Source organism: Leptinotarsa decemlineata, unplaced genomic scaffold (assembly GCF_025532065.1).
Source record: "Leptinotarsa decemlineata unplaced genomic scaffold, Ldec_3_MD MMD2_tig00078422_RagTag_RagTag, whole genome shotgun sequence".
NCBI classification, from domain to species: Eukaryota; Metazoa; Arthropoda; class Insecta; order Coleoptera; family Chrysomelidae; genus Leptinotarsa; species Leptinotarsa decemlineata.
The window spans coordinates 5,170,304-5,185,318 of NW_027412747.1; the positions used below are offsets into that span (position 1 = coordinate 5,170,304).

Here is a 15,015-nt window from a genome sequence, read left to right on the forward strand (position 1 = left end):
AGTATGAAGCAGATCTGGCTTGAAACTACTAGCGAGATTGAAGCATCATTGCATTCTGCCAGGAACTCTACATTTTCAAAGAGCAAGTTCAACTTTTATTTGGTGATTTTGAAAAGGCTAACGATTTCTATCTTTTGCAACAGATCTATGCGCATCATTTGCAGGATGCTAAAATAGTATTATTATTAACACGAAAAGAGTACTTTTCGAGCTCTGAAGAAGAATTCAATTAAATTCGAAACGTCGACAAGAAAACAATTGTTTTTTAAAGAAAAAGGGCCAAATGAACCTGAAAAACTGATTTTGATAATGAGACTTGTGAGATATATCCTCGGTAAAATGGGCAAACCTGACAATGAATTTCTGCTACTGCTATTGGCAGGTCCTAGTCTGCTTAAAAGCTCAAGTTCTTCAAAGGTGTGAAATGGTAACATTATCACTATTTTCAAAGTTCCTTTGTCACTTTTGCTTTACAATACTTTCCAGTATAGTATATTGAAATAGCCCACAAAGTTTCGTTGTTGTATGAGCAATTAGCTCTACCTAGTGTTTCTATAAAAATGAATCTGTCCCAAAAAAAATGTATATACTTATATTTTTTCCAGTGATATTTGGAAGTACTTTCAACGCTGTTAATAAATAAGGATAAGCTTTGGTTTTTACTAACCTCCTTTGTAACTCTTCAAAATTTGATTTTCAGGGCCTCATACGATGTTAAATATTTTTCTATATAATTATTTATATTCTTGAATTCTGAATTTGAACCTTGAAATCGTTGAAAAATAACCGTTGTTTCTTTATGGTCAGGGTTGCCGATTACCGCTCGACAAACTCGAGGTTTTAGGAGAGTTCGTAAATTCGAAACAGCGTCTTTAAGCAATCCATCGAAATTTTTTTCGAATTGAAGTACTTGCTTGTTTATTCTCTCACTTTCAGCTTTTCTATAAATTTAATGCACATTCTTCCATCCTTTATCAGCGTTACTTTTGTATCAGTTGTCGGTTGTGTTACCAAAGTAAATAACGAAATTATGTTGAAGCCTTCCAAATATTTGAGGATATGGTGGTTTACGACTATCTCCATGATTTTTGATATTTTATAGCAAAGCGACTGGTCTATAGTTATTTAGAAGATCAATCTTCCAACAAGAAGGAAGTTTTTCTTTCTCTTGAAGATGATCACTTGGTAACGAAACGTGTCGAGGTGTAAAAAATTACGATTTGGTGTTGGAATAAAACTCCAGCAATATTCATGGTAAATTTTCGTTTTGTGGACACCCGGCGATTTTGAAAAAATTTTTGCGTGTACTTACGTATTTTGATGCGTAGATTACGAATCAATGTTCATTATTGAAGTGAAAAGTGTCAAAGAAGGAGGAATAATTTGTAAAGGTGACCTAGTGAATGAATACTTGTGTTTTTAAATAGTTTATTTTGTGAAAAAGAAGGCTGAAAAGTTGCCCTTTTCAGAACTTTGAAGGGCCGTAACTTTGTAAATAAGGGAGAGCTCTGCTTTTTTCTTTCGGATTCGTAATCTACGCATCAAAATACGTAAGTACACGCAAACATTTTTTCAAAATCGCCGGGTGTCCACAAAACAAAAATTTACCAAAAAATGCAGGGTTTCTGGTTCCTTCGATCAAATGATGTAAATAATGGCAACATTTATTTTGGTGTCAGTTGAAATGAAGCAGCCGTCAACTAGTCAGGAATGGCCGAGTTTGAACTGGCAGTATTGTCGACGGCACACACGATAGCATCTTAATCAGGTTGGAAACTTATCCCTTACCCTTTCAACTGTCTTTCTTCAGGAGGACGAGTGGTTCATGACGAAGGGTGTTTTGGTGGCGACATAAAGGTCAATGACATCTATGCCGCTCTGGCCTTGTGTACCCCTTCCTGACCGGGGTATTTGATGAACAAACTGTTCATTTTAACAGACGTCGCGGGGCCTTTACTCAACCGAGCGACGGGGCCATCTGAATCGAGTGGGGTCGTCTATAGTGTAATCTACAGCTTCCCTGACTAATGGGTTATCATGAGTTTCCGCTGACTCGAAAACTCTGATTCCTCGACTGAATGGACTGCCGTATAGTTAACAGCTTCAAATCTCTGCGGATGGCTTCATTCCGCACGAACCATGGAGCATTCACCAGCATCCTGATTAGTTTATTTTGCAACCTTTCCAAAATGGAGAGGTTTGACGAAGCGGTTTGTCCCCAAGCGCCTGAAGCATACATAATGACAGGCTTGAACATCGTATTGTATAATAAAATCTTTTTTTTAAGATTGAGCTTAGAGTTTCGATTGATCAGTGGATAGAGTTCGGCTATCCTCATTTGTACTTTGCTCTTGATATGTTCAATGTGATGTACCCAGGTGAGTCGGCGGTCTACCCAAAGACCTAGATATCTGACTCGCGTTTGCTATTCGATCTCCCTGCCTGAAATCGTGACTCTTGTATCTGGAAAAACGTTACGTCTCCCCAAATCTATCGCCTGAGTTTTTCCTGGATTCACCCGAATCTTCCACTCCAGGTACCAGCGTTCGAGGTCGTCCAATGCGCGTTGCATGTAGACGACCGCCAACCCTCGACCCATGGAAGAAGCGAGGAGAGCCGTATCATCGGCGTATAGGGAAACCTTCAGTAGTGAAGACAGCACAGCTCCTCGAGGCACTCCAGCTTGTATTTCCCTTTGTTTTGCCTTTAAGAAAGGACCTAATCCACCAGATCAGGCCCAAGGCAGGTCGAAATCGAGCATTTTGTGTAGTAAGCCAGTAGGAGATTTGAGCCGGTTCTAAGCCTCCCCCCATCACTATGACGTAATAATTGCTTTTTTATTGGTTGTTGTTTGGTGAAGTCAAGGTGACGTGACCTTGAAGGGTGTGGTGTATGGATCGTTCAGAAATTTTTTCCCGGTTCTAATCCTTCCCCCACCAATATGACGTGTTATTTGCTTTTTTTTGTTGTGCAGTGAAGTCAAGGCGTTGTGACCTTGAAGTGTCTGGTGCATGGATCGTTCAGATTTTTTTTTCATATGAGATTTTGTGTGTGTATGTGTGTGTGTGTAAGAGAATGCACGGTACAGGGTTTCATCATGTGCTTGTTTGTCTATGTACAAACATACGTCTGCATACTTCGAAAATCCTCCAAGTAATGAATGCTCCATCGGTGTGAGGGCACCAAGTTAGTAGTGGAGTGACGTCACAGCAATAACCGTTCAACGGCTAGAGAGCGACATGTTCACTCCACGACGTGTGGCAGAGTAATGCGTATTCATCGGTCTGCTCTCACCTTCCTCGATGTAGTGAAGGATGTGACGTAACGCATCGCCCCAGACTCGCCATCAATGGTAACACGCAGGCGGGCGAGGACTGTGCTAACGTCTGTCCTCTCCGAGAGCGCAACGACAATTGCTTGTTCGTATCGCTCTCGAAGCAGTGAATGATGTGACGTAACGCATCACCCTACCCTCGCTATTGATGGTGACACGCAGGCGGGCGAGGACTATGCAAACGTCTGCCCTCTCCGAGAGCGCAACGAGCACTGCTTGCTCGTGCCGGCAACTGTTATCGCATCAAATTGGGAGATGGGCTTGGCTGTGACGTCAGGCATCTCTAGTGGATGCATCGATGTGTCCTTACCTACCCTCACTCTCGACGGTGATGCGCAGGCGACGTGGATTATGGTATTTAAGAAGTGGGCGAGTGTTGGTTATGTCAGTTTCCATCGAGTGAGTTAGTAAGAACATATCATAGAAAATGTATTCTTGTGAATGTGGTAAATCTTTCACCCGTAGTGACAACCTTCGTCGTCATCAGCTCCAGAGTTGCCAAGGAGGTCCATCAGTGAAACGATTGAGATTAGATGACGCTGCAGCACCTATGTACACATGTAATTGTTGTAATGTGATGATTCCATTGACTCAAGTGAATTCTCACAATAGAACTCTACAACATAAGAAAAATACATGTGTTCAAATCAGTGATGGTGTACAAATTATAAAGAGCGCCTTCAAACGTCGGATTGCGACATACAGGGTGCAGAGTTCCATTGTTTCCACCGATTACATGTTATACTTTAATGAAATCAGGCAGAAAGTTATAGAATTATTAGAATGGGCCATCAGGGTTCACAAAATCATCAAAGTGAATATGGAAGTATTTGGGAGTTATATTCTACAAACACAAGACCTGAAGGAAACCAAATCATTTGATTCACAGAATAGAACAGTTGATCAATCTACTGATTTGAATTCCTTATTTGATGGATTTCGAAATGGGATTATCGCTCAAACTACAGAATTCCAGGAACGTGATTCAGGTAAGCATTTCTACCAAGTTTTAATTGGATGGATTAGTAATTTTTTTTGTATTTAAGGTTGGACTTGTGAAAAAATCATGTTTCTGGAGTTGAACATTAATAAATACAGCCCGCTCAGTGGATGTTCATAAATATGTGAAGCTGCCTGAATGTATCGAGCGTAGGAAGGCCGTGGTTAATGTCTGTAATGAAGATCAGCATTGTTTTGCATGGGCTATCACTTCAGCACTACATCCTGCAATCGATAGAACGTCAGAAGTTTCATCGTATCCACATTTCAGTACAGTCATAGATGTAACAGGTATGAATTTTCCGGTAAAGTTGAAGGATATTGTGAAATTTGAAGACAAGAATGATATTTCAGTCAATGTGTACGGTTCAGGAAGTAAATTCGAGAAGGGTAAAATAATGTATGAAATAATTGGACCATTACGTTACTCTCAGAGAAGACTTAGAAGACATGTCAATTTGTTACTTATCACAGATGATTTCGGTAATAATCATTATTGTTGGATCGAAGATCTTTCAAGATTAGTTTCAAGCCAATTATCGGCTCATGAACATAAGAAATATTTTTGTGATGGCTGTTTATTATATTTTTCTAATGAACAATTACTATTACGTCATAAGATAAATGATTGTAATCACTTGAGTACTACAACACCATCAACCAATTTCAAAGTCAATAAATATGGGAAAACGGTACCTGAAAATATACTAACTTTTGAAAACTTTGAGAAACAAATGAAGGTACCATTTGTAGTGTATGTCGATTTTGAATCAGTACTGAAGCCGATTCAAACCACTAAACCAAATCCTGAATACTCGTATTCGATCAAGACATTCAAACATGAGCCTTATTCATTTGCTTATTTGATTAAATGTTCATACAATGATGATTTATCAAAATTTGTTTCGTATAGGAGTGTGGATGCAGCCCAGAAATTCGTTAGCAAAATCGAAGATGATTTGAAAAATATTTATGAAAATCATCTCAGGTTTCCTATTCCTATGGATGTACAAACTCCTGAGGAAGAGGAACAGTTTGCTTCTGCCACAAAATGTGGCATTTGTTCCAAACAATTCAATGATGGCGAAGTCAAAGTGAGGGATCATTGTCACCTCACAGGAAAAAAAAGGTCCCCTGCTGCTCATTCATCTTGTAATTTGAATTTTAAATTGCCAAATTTCATTCCTATAATTTTTCACAATCTCAGTGGATATGATTGTCATTTATTCATAAAGGAATTGTATAAAAACAAAGATAAAGTGGATGTCATCCCACAAACTAATGAGAAATATATATCTTTCACAAAACATCTCTTTACACACTCCTATACGGATAAAGATGGTAGGGTGAAGAAGAATTATTTGAAAATGAGATTCATTGATAGTTTCAGATTCATGCCTAGTTCTTTGGAGAATTTAGGTGCAAATTTAACATCTGATCAGTGTATCGAGATGCGCAAACATTTCCCACAAATTGAAAATTTCAATTTGATGAGAAAGAAAGGTGTATTTCCCTATAGTTTTGTTGATGACATCGAAAAATTGAATCATCCAAGACTTCCAACCAAAAATCAATTTCATGATAAACTCAATTGTGAACATATATCAGATAATGATTATGGGAGAGCTCAACTTGTTTGGAATTAATTCGAATGTCAGGATTTGGGTGAATACTCTGATTTATATTTAAAGTCAGATGTGTTACTATTATGTGACATTTTTGAAAACTTTAGAAATATATCTGTTGATAAATATAAATTGGATCCGGCACAATACTTCACTGCACTCGGATTATCGTGGGATGCCATGTTGAAATATACTAATATTGAATTGGAATTACTAACTGATATTGATATGGTTCACTTCTTTCAAAAAGGTATTCGTGGTGGAATAAGTCAATGTAGTGAAAGGAAACATAAAGCAAACAATAAATTTTTACCGGATTATAATCCAAATGAACCATCTTCATCCATTTCATATTTGGATGCAACAAATCTATATGGTCATAGCATGTCACAACCATTACCAACAGGTGAATTTTCATGGTTAGCACCTCATGAAATTATCAATCTTGATATAATGAATGTGGATATTGATAGTCCTTATGGATATGTATTGGAAGTGGATATACATTATCCCCAAGAACTTCATGATAAACATTCCGATTTACCATTCTTAGTTGAACGTTTGATACCTCCATATGCAAAATCGAAAGTTCCCAAATTAATTCCAAATTTAAACGACAAAAGAAAATATATTGTTCACTATAGAAACTTACAGCAAGCTGTCAATCATGGTTTGATAGTGATGAACACACATAGAGTATTGAGGTTTAAGCAATCATGTTGGATGAAGCCTTATATAGATTTGAATACTGAAATGCGTAATAGGTCTAATAACAAATCTGAAAAAGATTTCTACAAACTAATGAATAATGCAGTCTATGGAAAAACAATGGAAAACGTAGACAATAGAATTGATGTTAGACTCATTACACATTGGGAAAATATAAAAAGAACTATAGGTGCTAGTTGTCTCATATCGCGACCAAATTTAAAAAAAATGCTCTATTTTTACAGAAAATTTTGTTGCCATTCAATTGGCTAGAGTAAAAGTTCATTATGATAAACCACTATATTTAGGATTTTCCATTCTAGAATTATCTAAAACAGTTATGTATGATTTTTTCTATGGATGTATCAAACAACAGTTTGGAGAAGATGCGTCCTTACTCTACACTGATACCGACTACCTTATTCTCAAAGTAAATACAGACAATTTCTATGAATTTATCAAAAATAATATAAATAAGTTCGATACATCTAATTATAAAATAGGAAACCAATTCAATATTCCAGTGACAAAGTCAGTTCTGGGTAATTTCAAAGATGAATTCCCAAATGATCCAATAATCAGCTTTTACGGTACAGGTGCTAAAGCGTATTACGTGAAATCTGCTGATGGTGAACTGAAGAAGGCCAAAGGTGTGAAAGGATCTGTTATGAAGAATGAATTGACATGTGAAGACTATGAAAAAATCATTGAAGAGGGAGGTATGATATTCAGGAAGATGAACTCGTTCAGAAGCGTATTGCATAATATTTACACTGAATTGAAAAATAAAGTCGCTTTATCGTATCATGACGACAAGAGATTCATCATTCCGAATACCACTCGAACTCTTCCATGGGATCATAGCGATATAGAGTTTTATCGAAATGATCCTAATGATAACATTCGTTGGGTGTCTGAAATCGTTCATTCTTTTTCTCAAGAAAGCGCCTTAGACCAACTAATCAATTTGTTGACTGTAGAGATGAATAATTGAATTATAATTCGAAGTATTATTGCTTATTCCTTCAAACCGGAACATTCTAATTTGTGATTATTTGTGATTATTGTATATGTATCACTTTTACCAAGTTACTTAGATGAATAAAAAATGATAAAAATATTATTTGTTTCATTTCTATTTTCCTAACCAATTACTGTAAAGTATATAGCATAATGTAAATGAAAGAAATATCAGTTTGAAAAGAATCATCGTAGAGTGCACAATGTCTAAAACAATCGATAAGTTTGGTAGAAAAAGAAAATTGGGTGGTAATGTCATTCGAGGTCCTCCCGGGATTGGTTTTAAATTAACAAAAGATGGTCATTATGACATGCAAAGAAAAATATTGAAAAATACAAGCGAACCAATTGACAAGAGTGATTGTGTAACTGTATCATATCTTGAGGGGGAAATTAACGGAACAAAGGAGGTTATACTTTTAGCCCTACAAGCTGCAATACAATCCACAATAGGCAATATTGCTTGCGATGCCCGTCAAGCATTTGACGATAAAATTGCAGAGGCTCGGATAACTTTCACTCGTAAATTTGACAAACTTACAAATGATGTAGACATAAAAATAACTGACATAACAGCATCTAAAAATAAAGAATTTGATGCTATGTCAAGCATAACAGGGACTACAATGAAAAAGTATGATGTACTGGAACAGAGAGTTGAAGTATTGGAGAAAAACCATAAAGAAGTTTTGGAGAGAAACTATAAAGTCAGGCCATCATCATCAGGTGGACTGGGATATCCAGGACTGAACATTAATCCAAATGTTAGAATAAAACAGCCAAAACCAAAACCAACTGATGATGTATTAATGGAACCAACATGTTGAATGTATTCCCCCGTTTAAAAAAAAAAATCTGTTTAAAATCTGTTTTTTCCGTTAACCAGCTGTCGCACCCCTACGAACGACAACCCTCAGAAGTCGAAACTTGTGCGAGCTAGGGATTAACGAGGTCTTACCTTTTAACGTGTGATTCCTAACACGGTTAGGTTAGGTTAATATTTACGTTAGGTTAGCTGCATACTTACGTTAGGTTAGGTGTTAGGTTAGGTTAATACTTACTGTAGGTTAGGTTAGGATCATACATATATTAGGTTAGGTTAAGTGTTAGGTTAGATTATTACTTACGGTAGGTTAGCTTACTAGATTAGGTTAGGCTAGGTTAGGTTCATACATACGTTAGGTTAGGTGTTCGGTTAGATATTATGTTAGGAACGAATGCTGGAAGCATTCCGCGCGCGCGAAGCGGGCGTTTACTAGGAGGCAGAGGTCCCGCCTACCATAGGCCGGAGGCCCCACCCACCTGGGCGGAGCCCAGGCGGTGGGCGTGGCCCGTAAGGCCCCCCGTCGCCACCCACTTTTCAGAGACCCCGCCCCCTTACCGAAGCCCCGCCCCCCTTTCCGAAACCCCGCCCCTCCCATCCCCGAGGATTCCTTCTCCGGAGTTAGTGATATTGTCTCCGTTGGTAACGCGACTACCACCGCTGCCAGCGACACCGGCGGATCCTGAGGTGTTGGTGCCACAAGTAGTGCGACAGCCTATCGGAGAGGTTGTTGAAAAGTTGAGTGGTTTTCTGCAGAGATGTAAGGAAGCAGAACACGCTGCCCGATTAAGTGAGGTCGCGTTGGCTAACATGAACCACATAAAGGGTGACAAGGTTAAGCGACGTAGAGAATTGGAAAAGGAAATGGCTGAACTTGATCGTGATATTACATCTCTGGAGGAAAGGTGTGAAGCGGAGACCTTTTCGATAGAGACTTATAAAAGATTAGTGACTTTTATGGACACTTATACATAGATTAAGTGTAAATATAAGATTAGTTTTAGGTTAGTTAGGAAAATTTAATTATGGTAGTTTCAAGTTTATATTTGTTAAGTTTATATTAAATAAAGGAAAAGGAAGTGAAATAAAGGGTGTACATTGTTTTTTTTTGTTTGGTACACATTGAACAATGCGATGGTTGGAGCATTTTTCTTCACTTCCTCTTATTATTATTAATTTCTTTTTTTATTTCAATTCACAGTTCTTCTAGGCAAATACCTCACATCAATTTTTGTGTTCTCTAATCACTTGTAAATAATTTCATGTGAAGAAAATTTAAAAAATAAAAAATAGACATGTTTCATAATGAAATCGACAAGTATATTTCATTTTTATTTTATCCATTCAAGTATCTCTTTCATTGAATATGTCTTATGTCACTTTGCAATTTACCCCTACTCATTGAATATGTCTTATGTCACTTTGCAATTTACCCCTACTCAATGTCCCACTCCTCTATCACTCCCTCTCAAAAGTATAAAAGTAGGAATCATCTGATGAAACATTCAGTTGATCAGCTAGCATCGAGATGGAACCCGATTCAACCTCCGAACCCTATAGCTGCCTAGACCAGGGGTACAACTTCAATTACTGGGATAACAGCCAGGTACCGCTAGTCTCTTCCACCACGGAACCACACAGTCCGCCATATGAATACCTGGATCACGACATCAGGATGCAAGTTCAACATCTCACTGGCAGTGACGAAGGACACTTGGACGATTCGGAATATCCGGATCATGACGGATGGTGGGATTATGATGACATTGTCCCAATGAGCAGCGTCGACGATGATGACGACGACGACTCTGGCGACGATGCTGATGACGAGCTTGACGTTAGACGTCCTCCACCATCCCCTATCCTCATCGAGGATAGTCCTCCGCCATCCCCAATCCTGATCGATGATGATGTCCTCAATTCCGATGATGACATATAATCATCTACTCGTTTCGTCCATCATTTCCTTTCCTTTCCTTCCACGGAGTACACACTTTTTGGTTGGTATACACGAGGCACTGCGAGGCTGGGGCAGTGTCTTCCTCCCTTCCTCTCCCTCTTATTAGTTTTTTTTTTCATAATAATCACTAAGAATTTCTCCTAATAATCGCTCAGAGTTTCATTCTTGATGTTTTCGAATCTCAAACACTGTTCTACATTTACACTTCACCCCCTCCGTTTCATTTCTCCCAATATAAATATAGCAACAATCCCAGTTCTATATCATTCTTCCACAATGTCGAGTACAGGACCCATCCAAGTACATGAAATAGATTCAACGTCTGATCATTTGAGTACAACCTTCGCTCAATTTCTGCAGCGAATCTATGATCTTCCTGATGATTTCGCAGAACGAGTGGAACAAGGTATTCAGGACGACATAGATGCTGTTGACGATAACAATGCGGATGATGTGATTAGTATATCATCTGATTGAGATGATTATGACGACGACATCATGAGTATATCATCTGATTCAGATGACTATGAGGATGATATCATTAGTATATCATCTGATTCAGATGACGATACCATAATTATTGTTTCTGATGATGAGGAGCGTTAGTCCATATCATTGCATGGATTAATAAAAAAATAACAGCCCTTTTCAGGGCTACAATTAAAGACTGAAACAATAAAAAAAATAGCTCTTTTCAGAGCTATCATTATACTTTCAACATTATGTTAACATTATAATCTCAAACGAAATATATGTATGTGGAAGTATTCATCATTATATGCATACAATGATTGACAAAATGCCAACTTCAACTTTCATTTAAAGTAGTACTCATCATATGCATAGATATTCAATGACTATCAAATTCCAAATTTCGACTTTTCAGTCAAAGTAGTAATTTATTTGTCATATAATGTATAGATATTCAAAGACTAACAAATTTCCAACTCAGACTTTTTATTAGTCAAAGTATTCATTTGTCATATAATCTATGAATACTAATACAACTAACTGCTGTTTGTGTGAATAATGTAGCCCTGAAAAGGGCTGTTGTTTTTTTTTTGACCAATAGGTCCAGGGTTATTCTGCCACAGGATTCACATTATTGCATATTACGCAAGCTGATACTCTCGTGAAATTCGTAAGCGGTCTTTCACATGCCTCACACCAATATTGACCCATCTCCATCATAGAGACCGTATCGTGGATATTAACGTGTTGATACCAGCCACCGTTATTGTTCCTTATTGAATAAAATCGGAAACAACACCAACATAACTTTTTTATGCTGCCATCAATCGTTTCGATTTGCACATGCGCATTCATCACGCAATATAAATCGGCAGGATCTTCTAAGGTATCGGTGATGTTGACCATTCGGTGACCGATTCTCAAAGCGCTATCACCTTCAGATGAGTTTGCTACAACCCCTTCATCTTCAACTTCACCATCCACGACTAGCTCAACGACCATGTCTTCATCTTCATCGCTCTCAGCCTCAATTTCAACTTCGTTGACTTCAAGGTCAATCTCCACTTCATCGACTCCAACACCTTCTTCAAGTATCACTTCCTCTAGCGGAATGTTGACATCCTCATCATCTGTCTCTTCTATCCAATTATTTGTATCAATAGCAGATATTCTGTTTAATGCAGCAACTATTTTTTGAGTATTCATCTTAACGTTTTCTCACAGTTGCAGAGTGAATGAATGAACACTAGGTTTGCAAGTCGACTTATATAGGTAGTGATGCGACTCCCACTTGACTCGTTTAGAGTGGAAGAGTAGGAGAAGTTATCCCACTATACTTTCACATGATGTTGATTTGTATAAATAGAGATCGTAGGTATAGGAGAGAGCATTCAGAGTTTCTGTAAGTCATCTCTTAATATTTCTAATCGAATTAGTAAAATGCCGTTTCCAAAAGAGTGGAATGAAAAACCAAAAGTGTATGTCTACCCAATGATGATTGCAGGGGCTATTGTGTGCTACTTTTGTCAAATAAGTACACCTAAGGATTCAATCAATCCATGTACTGGTATGTGTAGTGATTGCGTGTTGCGGATTCAACTATCGCCTCCTTCTCATCCACCGAAGCGAACAAAATCGGATTATCGTCAACAACAGTTACAGTGTCTGAAGTGTTCCGAACCTATAATATTTAACAATATAGGTATCTGTAGAAATATTTGTGGTACCTGTGCTGCCGTTCCAGCTCCACTGCAACGTTGTTTGCGTTGTGATACATATTCCATGAATTGTTGGAATCATGTATGCAATGCATGTAGAAGTACTTGGGATCTGTGTGAGAAGGTTGGTCAACTCTACCCCAATAGGAGAAACCATTTTTTCCAATGTTGGTGTTTGACGCATGAGCAACAACTATTGAGGAATAGAGTCAAAGAACGTTCCATATCCACAGAGACATATTAACATTTTTCATTTTATATTTTTTATTATCGTTATTGTCCTCTATTATTAATAAATAAATATATATATATATATATATTTTGAATTTATTTGTATTATTTTCTAACATTTAAAAATACATGCATGCAACACAAAGTTTTCCTCTTAAATGACAAAAATTGTTACATGCGTGAATAGTTTGGTGAGAGAGCGCATGTGCCAGTTGATGAAAAAGCGCATGCGCTAGTTTATTTTCTTCTATAAATGGTGAGGTCTCAGTAACATCATCACCTTTCCTATCCACATTCTATTGCTATCACATATCATTCCTCAGACCTCAATAATCATGAGCTCTATGCCGCTATTGATTGCTGAAGATGGTTCACCACTTGTTGATATCGATCAGACTGATTTTGAAAATATTCCAGTATTACATTTATTGAGTCAAGATTCGATAAATGATTTTGATATTAACGACTTCGTTAACTTTGCAGATGTTTAAGAACCAAATGAGCAAATTATTATTGAAAATCCGATCGTTTCGCAATTATCATCACTCAAACACTCTTCATCTACCCTTCCTCTTGGTGTTGATAAGAAATCTAGAACAATCAAGAGGAAGGTTACTAAGGTATCTTCATCGATTGTCATTGACTTCAAAGAAAAGAAAGAATACAAAAGTGTTGTGCGACAGAAAAAACCCGCAACGGAAAGTGACAGATCGAAGAGGAAGCCAAAAGGTACTCCTAAAGAAATGAAGAGTGATTTGAAAGCTGAACCGCTATCTTCTTTCAGTCCCCTCCATCGGTTTGGGGAAATGAAAAGGAAAGCAAAATGCCGTCTTGTAAAGGCACAGATGACTATTGCTGAACTTGAAAAGAGTGAGCGAGCTATTATTGCTAATAATGAAACTCTAGAAGCATTAGATGCCAAGATTGCATTAGCGAAAGTTGAATTGGCTAGAATGTCTAAAGATGCTGATGAACTCCGTTCAAAAATTGGTAAAGATAAGCAATTCCATCAACGTTCGAGAATGCAAGCTCAGGCTGAGCTTGAGGAGTCGACTAAGCTTTATGAGACGGCATTATCAGTGAGAAATAATTGGCAAAAAGAGTTGAATACTGCATTTCAAAGTGACGGCGATTAGTTTTGGGAATGATAATGTGTTTTCAATATCGTGAGTTGAAAAATATAAGCGGGAATGGAGTATACAATTAATTTGGTTTGGTATACACAGAACATTGCGAATGGCTGGGGCAATGTTTACCGCTGCAATATTTTTCAATTCACATACTTATAATTGAAATGAAAACAATAATGAACTTTAATATTACTTTATTCATAAAAGTCACTATTAGATACATTTAAACCATATTTGATTCATCAATCCAAGAATTTTGTTCGCTAGGAAGGCCTAACCACTTTACATTTACTTTATTTTTTCTTCTCGTCAACACCTTCTCAATCAGATATACGTCAGGATTCTCGGTTCGTAATAACTCTTCTTCGTAAAAACATCCTTTAATCGGCTGTTCATTCATATCTTCAAGATTATAAGTCGTTGGGATGGTTTTATTAATTTTAACAATCTTGAATAGCTCCGTGGTAAAATTCGCAGTGTAAGACATTTCAAAAATATTTTTGTATTTACTTATACGTACAATATCATTCAATTGGAATTTGGGTTTACTTTGTCTTCCTCCAATTCCATTGATACCCTTGAATTTCAATTTTGTTGTTGAATCAACATTGATGGGTGCCATACCTATTGTACGATGAACTTTATTAATATATCTACTAGTTATAATTGGAAGAATATCAAGCCATTTGTGGTGACCTCTCATCGAAAATTCCTTGTAGAGCCATGCCTTTATTGTACGAATCACTCTTTCTGCTATAGCTGCCTTTTTTGTGCTGAATGTTGAATAATGATTGATATTATATTCTCGCATGAGAGATGAGAAGCTTCTATTGAAAAATTCTTTCCCTTGATCGCTTTGTATATGTTTAGGGGAAAATTTGGCTTCAGTACATATTTCATTGCATTAGTTATTGTACTACCTGTTTTATCTTTAACTGGCACAGTCCATAGATATTTTGAGTAACAATCAATTACTACAAGTATATATCGGTATCC

General features: G+C 37.3%; 1 protein-coding gene across 1 annotated transcript in view; it reads right to left on the minus strand.

Moving 5' to 3' along the window:
- Nucleotides 1-758, minus strand: part of LOC111514266 (zinc finger Y-chromosomal protein-like) — a 38,038-nt gene extending 37,280 nt beyond the window's left edge. Inside the window, exon 1 of the mRNA XM_074186289.1 lies at nucleotides 668-758. The gene's annotated coding sequence lies outside the window, so the exon portion shown is untranslated. The remainder of the gene's footprint in view (nucleotides 1-667) is intronic.
- Between the last annotated feature and the right edge of the window lie 14,257 nt (nucleotides 759-15,015).